Consider the following 14273-nt stretch of genomic DNA (forward strand, 5'->3'; position numbering starts at 1 on the left):
ATCAAGGGTGCAAGTATTGGCAACAATGCAGCAAACCGAGAGGGGGGTGAATCAATTTGTAGAAAAACTTAGTGCAACTTAAACCACAAATCAAATATGATAATTAATAGTTAAATTATGAAACAACACCACATAAATAACACACATAACACCAAGATTTTTGACATGGAAAACCTAGTTAAGGGAAAAACCACGATGGGAATCTACCCACAATGAGATAATACCTTGTTAGGAGTAAATGAAATATTACAATGGGGAATGCACATGCATTCAGGCACATTGCCTAGAGCTCAGTGCTCAAATACAAGAAAGCCATAAAGGCTATCAACCCTTAGAGAAGGATCGCTGCCTTACAGGAAGTCTCACTGACTTACAAAAATATTTTGACAATAATCTGGATTACATGAACTCTGAAAATAGCATCTCCATATGCCTGGGTACAGTTCTGGTTAAGCTCATTGTCAAATCTTCTTTGCAACACACTTCTTCACATAACTCTACACAACTTCCCTACTACTGAATGATTGATACAATATTCGCACATAGAATCATATCTCTCAATGATCATTACGTTCATTTATACAAGTTATCAACCCATAAAATATAGGTTGACCAAACCTTTAATACAAATTACAAAATAATAACCTCACATGCTACAACAATAGATGTCAACCAAAACATTATCGTCTAAGATATATAATATCAATACCGCAAATATGAAACACCTCCAAGAATTATGCCTCAATCATCTGCAACACGCTATGAAGAACATCACTGGACAAAGAAAATATTCAATAACATGCACAATAATTAATGCAAACCACCTATAAGCATATAACATGATCTAGAAACATTCACGAGCAACATGAATTACACCGCAACAACTCAGATTACTAGAATCATCATCATCTCTTTACGGGAGCTCAAAAAGCTGAGATAACTGACTATCAACCTGAAAGATTCGCTTATCATGAACCAGTCAAACTGAGGACACACATCAATATCCTGAATACATCACACACATCCGCAACTAAAGATATTACAATTCCAGAGCAATACAGAGCATAAACCAAAATATTGAATAACACGAACAACTAAAAAGCCAACACAATACCGAACCCTATAGTTCGATCAAAACATTATGCGGACCTCTACAAAAGAGAATGAACCATCTACAAACAACATACCAGAAACCCTTTAATCTGCATCATCTCATCTACAACACATAGGCTAAACCAACTCATTTAATCTTACTACAACACAGAAACACAGAGAGAACATATTCAACATATTCCTCCATATAACAATCTCCCCATATGTCAATCTCAATCTCCTCATGTGTTGACATCAATGACAACATATCAACCAATATCCAACAATCTCTAACAATCTCCCCCTTTGGAATTGATGGTAACATATGAATGTGAAAAACAATCAATGCAAAGAAATGAATCAATTCACAACAATCTCCCTCAAAGTCACAAGGATCAGCTCCCCCTTTGACAAACAACTCAAATCTTAAAATTCCCTTCTCTCCCAGAGAGTTTTTCACATGCTTCTCTCCCCCTTTAACATTAATGAAAAAGGCTTAGGAATTAGGATTCTCTCCCCTTGTGAATTAGCTTCACAAATTTGTACATCTGAACCACCAACACTAACTACACCCCTTGAGCAGCAGCCTAAATCATCATCTGGATCATAAAATATCTTTGTGAAGTTCACCAGACTGATGCAAGTTCATGCATCTTAGTTCTCATTAGGAGGGGAAATCGCCCCTAACTTCTCTCTAAGATAATAAAAAGTATCTATAAGCAAAGGCTTCATAAAGATATCTACAATTTGTTCCTTTGTAGATACATACTCCAGTCTGACTTCTTTCTCATTCACCTTCTCTCTCAAGAAATGAAATTTGATTGATATATATTTTGTTTTGGAATGCAACACCAGATTCTTTGAAATATTGATAGCACTTGAATTATCACAGTATATAGCAATATGCTCATCATAAATAACTCCTATATCCTTCAACATCTGCTTCATCCAAATTACCTGAGTACAATTGCTAGCAGCAACAATGTATTCAGCCTCTATAGTAGATAAAGAAGTAGCATTATGCTTCTTACTTGCCCAAGAGACTAACTTCTTACCCAAAAATAATGCACCACCAGTAGTGCTCTTTCGGTCATAAACATCACCTGCCCAATCAGCATCTATAAAAGCACTCGAGGTAAAGTCATCATTCCTAGGATACCACAAACCAAAATCAATTGTCCCTTTCAAATATTTGAATATCCTTTTTATAGCAATAACATGAGATTCCTTAGGATCAACTTGAAATCTAGCAACATGACACACAACATTCATTATATCAAGTCTAGTCTGACTCAAATCACTAGTACAAAAACAACAATATGTGACTAAATAAACTACCAAAAATTGTAGATAAATGACTAAATTTGATCATGTGACCACTGGTAGTTTATTGTTAGTCATAAATCAATTTGGTCATGTGACCACTGGTCGTTTTGGTTGATCAATTTGGTCATCGATTTGGTCATCGATTTGGTCATCGATTTGGCCATTCATTTAGTCATATATTTAGTCACTAATTTAGTCATTGATTGTTGTTATCTGGTAATTTATTTAGTCATTATAGTCACTAATTTAGTCATATATTTAGTCATTATAGTCATTTATTTAGTCATATATTTAGTCACATATTTAGTCATTAATTTAGTCATTGATTGTTGTTATAGTGATTTATGAGCACACAATAATAACAACAGCATAAAAATACCAATTGCATAACTAAACAATTTATAAATAGAAAGCAAGAAAAAAGAGCCCTATAATAATGAGCAGATACTCCAAATGTACAATGTATGCATTAGCAAAGACTTTGTACGAGTACATAATAATCACAAGTTATACATGAAAAAAATTTATGCTCACAGTTTTCTAAATAGTGAAGAATGAACTATAATAGGTTTTCTAAGAGCTATTGCAATATGAGGACAGTGATCATTTGTGTCTAAAGTCCCATATGACCACCATCTAATTGGTCTCGGGTGTCATTTCTATATAAAAAATTGTCTGTCAGTCAATCACCTAAGGTTTAAATACATCAACTCTTCAATGGTACTTCAAAGATTAGAAATATAGTTTGTTGGATGATCTACAACTTTCATCAATTTTGTGGCAATAGACCTTGCATATTCACATAAGCCTTCATAGATCTTCATAAAGAAAACAAAACTAACTATTTCTATTAATATATAGAACATATGAAAAATTCATACAAATTAATATCTTATTTGAATGATGAAACAAAAATCTAGTTTTTATAGTTTTCTCTAATATTTTCTAACTTGCACAAGGTTTATAGAAAATTGATATAAAACTAAAGTTGTTGTTAGAGAAATATAATCTAATGCTGTAATAAACTATCTCTAGAAAAAAACTGGAGTGAGTTTATTTTTGAGCATATATATATATATATATATATATATATGAAAATTACTAAATGTTGTTGTTAATTATATTGGACTGGCAAACCACTGTGAAGACATAGTAGAAGAAAATATTTTCACTATATATATATATATATATATATATATATATATATATATATATATATATTAAATAAATAAAAAAGAACTGTAAAAAAAATATGGAGTTCTTGGTCGTCATCAAAGGGACACTATGGGTCGAAACCCACAGGGCGGCTTCGGCGGCCACTGTGGGCCGCAACCTACAGGGGCGGCTTCGGCCACACTGTGAGCCACGACCCATAGGGACGACTTTGGCCGCCACTACAGGTTGTGACCCACAAGAGCGGCTTCGGCTGCACTGTGGGCCGCGACCCGCAGGGACGACTTTGGTCGCACTATAAGTCGCGACCCGTAGGGGTGGCTTTGGCCGCTACTGTGGGGCGCGACCCATAGGGGCAGCTTTGACCGCTACTGTGGGCCGCGACCCATAGGGGAGCGGCCTTCCCTCGAAGGCTCGGCCTTCCAAAACCTTCGCCTCTTCCTCCCCGTCTTAGGGTTAGTAAAAGGAAATAATAAAAGAAACAGTATACATAGTTATGTTTATAAAAAGAAGGGGGAACCCTAAATAGGGTTTACCCACATGTTTTAAAAATATAAGAATAATATATTAAAAGGGGTTTTGTATTTTTAATATAGTTAATGGAGTTAAATGGGGGGAAACCCCATTCCAAATAAGGGTTTATTATAATGTTTGTATTTTAGGTTGTGGATGTTAGAGTATTCGGGTATTTACTTGATTAATTAAACATTATTTGTTTAATTATTTAAGTTCCCTTTCTCTCTTTTACACTTAAGCTAACTTTAGGTGCATATAATTAATTATTTTAATTAATTATTATGTGCAAACCTAGGTTTTCCCTTTTAGGGTTTCTTGACCTATCAAAGGTTGAGTTCTTTCTTTTCATTGTAAGAGTCACATTACATATTTTTGTGAATATTGAGCTCTCTTTTTGAGCATATTCTTTGTGTATTTGTTTTTTTGTATTTGCTTCCTTGCTTCTCCTTGTAACAGGTTTTTCAACTTGCAGAGATTAATTGGGCTCCTGTGGTATTGTATTTTCTCAACTCCTATATGGTATCAAAGCTTCAGATCTGCAGCTATCTGTTCTTGTTTTGCGCATTTTTGCTTTAGAAGCAGATCTGGGGTTTCAGGAATTTATTTTTTTATGTACGTAGGGTTTGACCTTTTTTGAGCACTTTGGGCCTAAACAGACCTCACCATCATACTCAGAAGGCCCGAAAACCCCTATGGTCATATAAAATTTGACCTATTTTGGTTCCTGAGCCTCTAGGAGTATTTTTTCTCCAGATCCAGGGCGTATGACCTTGGCACGGAATTCGAGAAAACATTCAAAAAAAATATTTTGCCTTTTTACGGCATGCAGGCCAGATTTCGATTATTTTTTTTAAAAACATCATCAAAAAAAACAAAAAGGCGATTAGGTTTTTTAAAAAAAAATTGGAAAGATTTTTGGGGGTTCCCACGGTACGCAGGGTACCGTGGGGCCCCTGCAGGTGTCTGTACGGATCCCTGTCGCTGCCCTGCCTCGGGCCTCGCATCGTCATCCTTCAGCTCTTTCCAGCCCCCACGGCTCCCTGCTAGCCCCCGGCCCCTATCGGCGCCGACCTCCGGCTTCCCCAGCTGCCATAGCTCCCTTCCGGCTCCCCGGCCCCGCCGGCCCCTAGTCGTCACTCCGCCACCAGCCGGCCCCGACCTCGTCGCCGCTGCAATGCTTCGCTCGCCGCCCGCCGTCGTGCTCCACTCGCCGCCCGCCGTAGTGCTCCGCTCCCCGGCCACCGACTGCAACCCCCGTCGCCCAACCCCCCACCGCCACCCGGCCTCCTTGCGGCCTAGCAGCTCCCGCCGCCGCCGGAACCCTCTGCACCTCCAGCCCGCCACCCCAACGGCCCCCACTCCGCCCAAACATGTCGCCGCCATGCCGCCCAGCGGCTCTGCTCCACACGAGAGCACCACTCTCCCCGAGCTCACCACCGGAGCTCCTCCCGGCCACCGGCCCACCACTAGGCCGCCATCGGAGTGCCACCCACTAGCCACCAGAGCACCGCCTAGCCACCAGACCTCCTTTTTTGGCCTCTTTCGGGGGTGTTTGGTTTTTTGGCTCTATCTTGGGCATACGGAGTCATTTTTTTGAAAACGAATAGGCGTCAGAAAGCTGGTTCTGAGCCTGACCTCATGGTGTTGGTAATTTTTTCCAATTTTTCTATTTGACTATTTTTTTTCTAGTCAAAGTGAGGTCTTGTGTTTGCACTCCGGGAGCCATAGAATGATCATCCGACCTCTGTTTTTTGAAAACTTTATATTTTTGGAAAGCGTGTACTGTGTACTTTCCAGCCATATGAGTTTTGTTTCTAGATTTTGCTCCATGTATATTTTATTCAGTTTTTGGTTTTTCAGCACTTTGGTGGATATCTTGGTTGTTTCAGGTTCTGGGATCTCTTCTCTAGGTCGGATGTCTCTATTTTTGGTTCTCATTTCTATTTCCAGTCTTCTTATCATTGTAGCATTGTATTTATGCAAATACACTAAGATAAAGTGTCATCATGCATTATTTACTTGGGATCATGCACATCTTGTGCCTTGTTGTACATGCACTACTTATAAAGTGCCATGAGGGAGTTGATGTTTGCATGTTGTTTGCCATCTTCCTTTGTCCAGTGAGTGTTCCTTCCATGAAATTCACCTCATGTTGTGTGTCAAGTGAGTGTTCTTTCCATGACACCCTGTACTTTTCTCAGCACCTTTGATGTTCCTAGTTCTTCGTCATGCAGTTCTTGTTGGTTGTTCTTTTCAGTGTACCTATCTCTCTCCCTCTTCCATATTATGGGGAGGTTTATCCCGTTGGTTCTAATGCTTCCGTGGTTCGATTGATCAGCTCTTCAGGCTTTGGTTTCTCGTGTCATTTGTATCTTCGATTTCAATGTTTGCCTTGTTTGCCATCTAATTCGAGTAGTGTCATTTGAGGGCACTCATGCAAATTACAGTCTTCTCTACCTAGTCATGTTCTATTTCAGTGGAGGTTCTCCAGATCAGCAGTTATTTTTCGACAGAGTTTGCAGGTTCTTCATGCTTCAGTGATATTCTTTTCCATCTCTTTTTGGAGTAGAGTTTTGTTCCCACGTGGTTTTCTCTACTTCTCCAGTCTATAAAGATTTCATTGTATTTGGGTACCTGATCAGGCCTTGTTGTCGGGACCCATCTTTATTGCTTTCAATAGTTGTTCTAGGTTTTAGCTTCTCCCTAAGTCTAGCTTAAGGGGGGGTGTTAGAGTATTCGGGTATTTACTTGATTAATTAAACATTATTTGTTTAATTATTTAAGTTCTCTTTATCTCTTTTACACTTAAGCTAACTTTAGGTGCATATAATTAATTATTTTAATTAATTATTATGCACAAACATAGGTTTTCCCTTTTAGGGTTTCTTGACCTATTAAAGGTTGAGTTCTTTCTTTTCATTGTAAGAATCACATTACATGTTTTTGTGAATATTGAGCTCTCTCTTTTTGAGCATATTCTTTGTGTATTTGTTTTTCTGTATTTGCTTCCTTGCTTCTCCTTGCAACGGGTTTTTCAGCTTGCAGAGATTATTTGGGCTCCTGTGGTGTTGTATTTTCTCAACTCCTATAGTGGATTTAATTTTAATGGAGTGTTAATTTAAAGGGGTTACATTTTTATTTTGAGGTAAATGATTATTTAAATTTATGAGGGGGAATTAGTTACCAAATGTGGAAGATTTATTTTCTAGGCAACTTTATTTATGAATTAGCTAAATTAATGATGTATGGTACTTTACTTTTATTTGCTTATTATTAAATATTAAAACAATGAATTTTTATTAAATATTAATTTAATGGATTAGTTAATTTAAAGATGATTTGGAAACTTTATGTTCATTTGCTTAGTTAAATAATTAATATTAATACAATTAATTTGTATTAATGTTAATTTAAATAATTTTGGAATTATTTAAATACTATAAGGAAATAATAATTAACTCATAATATAATCAAAATTGAAGATTGATTTGGGTGAATTAATTAATTATAAAAGTTGTGATGACTTTATAGGGTTAAATTATTCAGTTTAGATAATGGTAATTATTGTAATTGTTAAGAAAATTAAAATCTAAGTTGATTATTAAATCACTTAGGGGTTTAAGATAAGACTCTAGTCTCCTAGTTAAATTTAATAAATTATCGCTTGCTTTAGAATCTAAGGTGATTGTGATTTGTTAATATAGTTATTATACTTGGGGATGACCCCACAACATGACGGTTGTCACGAGCCCTATTGAGAGAGCAGTCCCGTGTTTGAGTCCCTTCATCTTGTGTGGATACACTTTCTCTTGGTGGTGTTCATACCACAGTTATTGTGTTGTAGCGGTATTTGATGGCTAACTTGGTCTCCTCTCGTGATTGGTGTCCACGTTGCTCCTGTATCCACATTGCTCCTGTGACTTGCAATTGGTGTACTCATTGGTGAGGTGTTGATGTCTCTTCATGTTTGTTGTGCCCAGCCAAGATCATGATGCCCACCTGCTAGTTGATCATGATGCCCCTCTGCCAGTTTAAGGAGCGACAAAGCCCGTGTTGGAGAGATAAGGAGAACTCTAATGGAGTGATAAGGAGATGTTTGGAGAGATAAGGTGTTTGGAGTGATAAGGAAAGATGTGTGTGTGTGTGTGTGTGTGTGTGTGTGGCATTCATATCTTCGATGAGGTGTTAATACCTCATAATGCAATCCCTCGGGGAGGGGGTCCCCCATTGTGACCCCCACTGGTTCGTAGCTCTAGTTAAAAGCATTCTTAATAAATAAAAATAATCACAACATTACCAATCAAATATATATATATATATATATATATATATATATATATATATATATATATATATATATATATATATATATATATATATATATATATATATACTTTGTAGCTAGAATCTACTTGTAGTATTCAAATCTTATATGTGATTGATGTGTTATTGAACTCTATAAATTTATTTAACAAAATTGGGATTTTGTTTGTCTTTTAAAATCATCATCATGTCCTATTTCTACAATTTGTTTTTGTCAATATTTCAGCTCAAATTTGAGTCCTATGTCCTAAAATTTTATCAAGATGGTATTAATTATGATCACCATTAATGAATATGTTGTGTCATGTTATATTACTTTTATTCTTATTATATTTTTAAATTATTTATAAATAAAAAAATATTTAAATAATAAATAATTTACAAACAAAAATATTAGGATCATTTTTTTAAATCATTTCCACAAGTACCTAATTTCTTTAAGAGAAGAGCCACACAATTATTTAATCATTTATTTAGTCATTTATTTAGAATTTCTCTATCATCTGTCAAATTAGTCATTTATTTAGTCATTAATTTTTGTGATCTCACCCGATGACCAAATTAGTCATTTATTTAGTCATTCATAGCTTTTTAATTAAAAAATGCTAAAATTTGGTCTCGTGACTAAACATTTTGGTCACGTAGTCATTTATTGGCCATATTTCTACTAATGTACAACAATTCACCAATCATAGATCTATATCTAGACTAATTAGCTTTCAGAGAATCATCATCCTTTGTTAGCTTACATCCAGTCATCATCGGTCTACCAATTGGTTTAGAGTCCTCAAAACCAAATTTCTTCAATAATTCCTTCACATACTTGGACTGAGATATGAAAATACCTTTATCCAACTAAGTAATTTTCAATCCCATAAGAATGTTATTTTACCAAACATAGACATCTCAAACTCATTTTGCATCTCTTTGGCAAATTTCTTACATAGGCAATCATTTCCTCCAAAGATAATGTCATCAATAAAAACTTCAACAATCAAAATATTATTCTAATCAATCTTGAAATAAAAATTACTGTCAGCAGTACCTTTATTGAATCCAAGCTTCATCAAATACTTATCCAATCTGGCACACCAGTATCTAGGGGCTTGCTTCAATCCATACAATTCTTTCTTCAGCCGACAAACCATGTCCTTTTTATCTGTCAGCTAAAATCCCTTTGGTTGCTCAATGTAGACTTCTTCTTCCAATTCACCATTAAGAAAGGTTGATTTGACATCCATATGATAAACCTTGAAATCTTTATGAGCAGCATAGGTAAGAAATAATCTAACAGCTTTAATTCTAGCTACCGAAGCAAAAGTCTCCTCATAATCAATACCTTCCATCTGTGAATAACCCTCACAAACAAGTCTAGCTTTATTTCAAACAGCTTCACCTTGTTCATTCAAACTTATTCTGGAATACCCATTTAGTTCCAATTAAATTTTTATCCTTCGGTCTAGGAACAAAAATCCATGTATCATTTTTCACAATCTAATTCAATTTTTCTTCCATAGCTTTAATCCAATTTTCATCTTTACATGATTCATCAACATTTTTAGGCTTAATCTTAGAAATCAAACAAATTTCTTCAGCAGTCTTCTTCTAATCATCACACCTTTATTCTTATCACCAATAATCTAATTTTTTGAATGATTCAACCTTACATACTTGGGATTTTTAGGATTTTCTTGAATTTTAGGCTCTTGATCTCTTTCTTCTACACAAGCATTTGCACCTTTCACTTCATTCTTTGACTTTTCTGGATCAATCTGAACTTGACTTTGGGTCTGCACTTGTTTTCCTTTATCTGAACTGGCATCCTAATCATCAAAATCATATCCGCAAGATCTAATTTGTCTTACATTACCTTCATCAACCTTCACATTAGCACTTTCAACTATCATTCTCAATTTTTTATTATAGTACTAGTAGGCCTTACTTCGAGTAGAATAACCAAGAAAAATTCCTTCATCACATCTAGCATCAAAATTTCCAAGATCTTCATCTCTTTTGATATAGCATCTACTTCCAAAAATTATGAAATATCTAACAATAGGGCCATGACCAAACCATAACTCATAAGGAGTCTTACCAGTATCAACTTTGACATTTACCCGTTCAAGAGTGCATACTGCAGTACTCACAGCTTCTCTCCAATACACATGTGGAACATTTCCTTCAATCATCATGGTTCTAGCAGCTTCTTGAACTGGTATATTCTTTCTCTTCACAACACCATTATGTTGTGGTGTCCTAGGAGTAGATAATTGTCTCTTAACTCCATACTCTCACAATATGCATTAAACTCATCGAAAGTGAATTCTCCACCTCTGTCAGATCTCAAACACTTCAGCTTCAAACCAATCTCAGTTTCAATTGTAGCTTTGAAAATTTTTAACTTCTCCAATGCTTCAGACTTCTCCATGAAGAAGGTAACCCACATCATTCCTGAATAATCATCAATCAGCAACATGAAATACCTATCACCCTACAAGCTGCTCACTCTAGAAGGACCACAGATCAATATGCACAAGATCCAACAATCCATTAGAATTATTTTATTTGCTCTTATAAGTAACTCTTGTCTGCTTCCCTAATTGACATTCCTTACATGCCAGATTAGAAGGCTTTATTAACTTCAGTAGATCTCTTACTGCTTGAGTAGAACTTATCTTAACCATGCAATCAAAATTTACATGACACATTCTTCTATACCATAACCAACTTTCATCAATGTGAGCAATTAAATAACTTTTGCCACCAGCATTCAAGTGAAAGATATTACCTTTAGTCTTTGTACCTAATGCAATCTCAGTTTCAGAGCTACTCAGGATCTCACATTTGTCATTCTTGAATTGAAAGTTATATCCCTTATCAACCATCTGACCAACACTCAAAATATTATGCTTTAAACCTTCAACATATAACACATCATCAGTATTGTGCTTACCATCAAGAGAAATAGAACCTTTATCACGGATTACACAGTCTTTGTTATCACCAAATCTTACTATACCACCATCATACTTTTCCAAATTTACAAATTTACTCTTATCACCTATCATATGATGAGAGCAACCACTGTAAATTACCCATTCATCTATGTCCTCAAGTTTAGTATCTAAAGCTTTCTCCTCATTAATGCAACTTGTAGAATCTGTAGTTACAGGATCATCTTCTCTGATAGCAATGAACACAAATTCATCTCCTGAATTCCCCTTATCTGACTCATCATTTGTCACACCTTCATCAGCAACATAATAACACTTCTTCTTATATTTAGGCTTATATGGCTTAAATGGCTTCTTAGGATTTCTATCTCTTTCTGGACACCTTGATGCAAAATGTCTTATTTTATTACATGAAAAGCATTTAAGGGGTAACTTTCCTTCATACTTACTCGCACCTTTAGGCAATCTTCTATCAATAAGTGCTTCAAGCTCCTCAAACTCTCTTTCTTCATCTTCTATCTCTTTCATCTCTTTCTTATATCTAGATACTCTTGTAGAACTTTCTCTCGGATTATATCTCTGCTTCCCAAAAACAGTAGCTTGAATGCAGATTCAGTCATACGAAGAGAGTCTCCAAACTCACTGAGGTCAAAATTAGCAAGCTTACCAATCAGCATGTCTCTCGTCACATTTGTCACAATCTGGATCTCATCAATAGCAACAGCTTTATGTTTGTAAGCAGGAGGTAAGGATCTCAATACTTTAGCAACAATCTTAGTTTCTTCTAATACTCCACCGACACATCTGATTCCACACACAGGCTCATTATGTTCTCATCTTCACTAATCTTCAAGTTCTCATATTTGCCCTTCAAGCTCTAAAACTTAGCAATATTCACATGACTATCACCTTCATGCAAGGTCTCCAATTTTATCCATATCTCATGAGCAGTCTCTAATTCCATCACATTAGTCATTTCAGAATCTGACAAGGCACTCAACAATGCTTCCTTAGCTCTAATATTGAATTTTGCTTCCTTTATCTCATCTAGAGTAGTAGGACCATTTCTGAGGAACCCTAAACCCTTAGGGAAGGCTCACTGTTTTACAGGAAGGCTCACTGACTTACAAAAGCATTTGAACAACAATCCAAATAACATGAACTCTGAAAATAGTATCTCCATATGCCTGGGTATAGTTCCAATTAAGCTCACTGTCAAATATTCTTTGCAACACACTTCTTCGCATAACTTCATACAACTTCCCTGCTACTGAATGATTGAAACAATATTCGCACATAGAATCATATCTCTCAATGAAATTACATTTATTTATACAAGTTGTCAACCCATAAAATATAGGTCGGACAAACCCTTAATACAAATTACAAAATAATAACTTCAATGCTACAAAAATACATGTGGATCAAAACAATGTCGGCTAAGAAATAGTCTAGACCTAAATCAATACCGCAAATACAAAACACCTCCAAGAATTATGCCTCAATCATCTGTAAGATTCTACAACCACCAAGAATGTCGCATAACATGAAGAACATCACTGGACAAAGAAAATCTTCAATAACATGTACAATAATCAATGCGGACCACCAATACACATAGAACACAATATAGAAACATTCACAAGCAATGTGAATTGCACCACAACAACCGCAACAACTCAGAATACTAGAATCATCATCATCTCTTTATCAGAGATCAAGAAAACTGACATAACTAGTTGGCAACCTAAAAGATTCACTTGTGGATTTCCAAATCATGAACCAATCGAACAAAGGACACACATCAACATCTTGAATACATCCCACACATCCACAACTAAAGATATTACAATTTCAGATAAATACAAAGCATAAACCAGAATACCAAATAACACGAACAACTGAAAAATCCAACACAATACCAGATCTCATAGTTCGATGAAAACATTATGCGGACCTCTGAAAATGGGAATGAACCATCTACATACAATATAAGAGAAACCCTTTAATCTGCATCAACTCATCTGCAACACACGGGCTAAACCAACTCATTCAATCTGACTGCAACACAGAAACATAGAGAATATATTCAACATATTCCTCTATCCAACAATCTCCCCATATGTCAATCTCAATCTCCTTGTGTATGTCAATATCCTCATATGGTGACATCAATGACAACATATCAACCAATGTCCAACAATCTCTAACAACAAGTTCTTGTTCCGGTTCAAGCTATCATTCCCAAACCTGAGTACTTCAATCACAAAGTGTCTTATAATAGCATGAAGATCAAACAAAGGATGATGTAAATAGAGTCGTGTCTTTGGACACTTAGTTTCAATTATGCATTTGTAATTTCATTTTGACAAATTATATGTAAAGTCAAAAATTGTAATTAGAGGAGATCACATCACTTGCAAAGTTGTAACTTGTAATTACATGTAATCACATTGCAAGTTGAAATGCAATAGGACTTGCAATGCCGAATAAGTCATAGTTAGTTAGTTGTGGAATAAGTCTCAGTTGGTTAGACTTATCCAACATTTTTATCTCAGCCCCTCTCCTTTATATAGACAAGGGTGCCCTTTGTAATTATCATCTTTTTGGCAACCAAGAAAACTCTGCAAAATTTTGCACTCATAGAGACTTTGAGCTTTATAGTTGTAAATTGTTGTTTCTCAAGTAATATCAAAGAGTCTATAATTTTAGACTTTGTATTGAAGCCATACTTTGTGTCCATTATGTTCTTATATCATATTGGGACATTTCTTTGTACTTTCTTGAAGTTGTGGAAAGTTGTTAAGAAGAGTTTCACTCTAAATATTTGAAGACTTTGTGCTACAAATATTGAAGATTGAATTAGTTTAGTTAGTAGTTAAAATCTGA

Source organism: Cryptomeria japonica, chromosome 6 (assembly GCF_030272615.1).
Source record: "Cryptomeria japonica chromosome 6, Sugi_1.0, whole genome shotgun sequence".
Classification (NCBI taxonomy): Eukaryota; Viridiplantae; Streptophyta; class Pinopsida; order Cupressales; family Cupressaceae; genus Cryptomeria; species Cryptomeria japonica.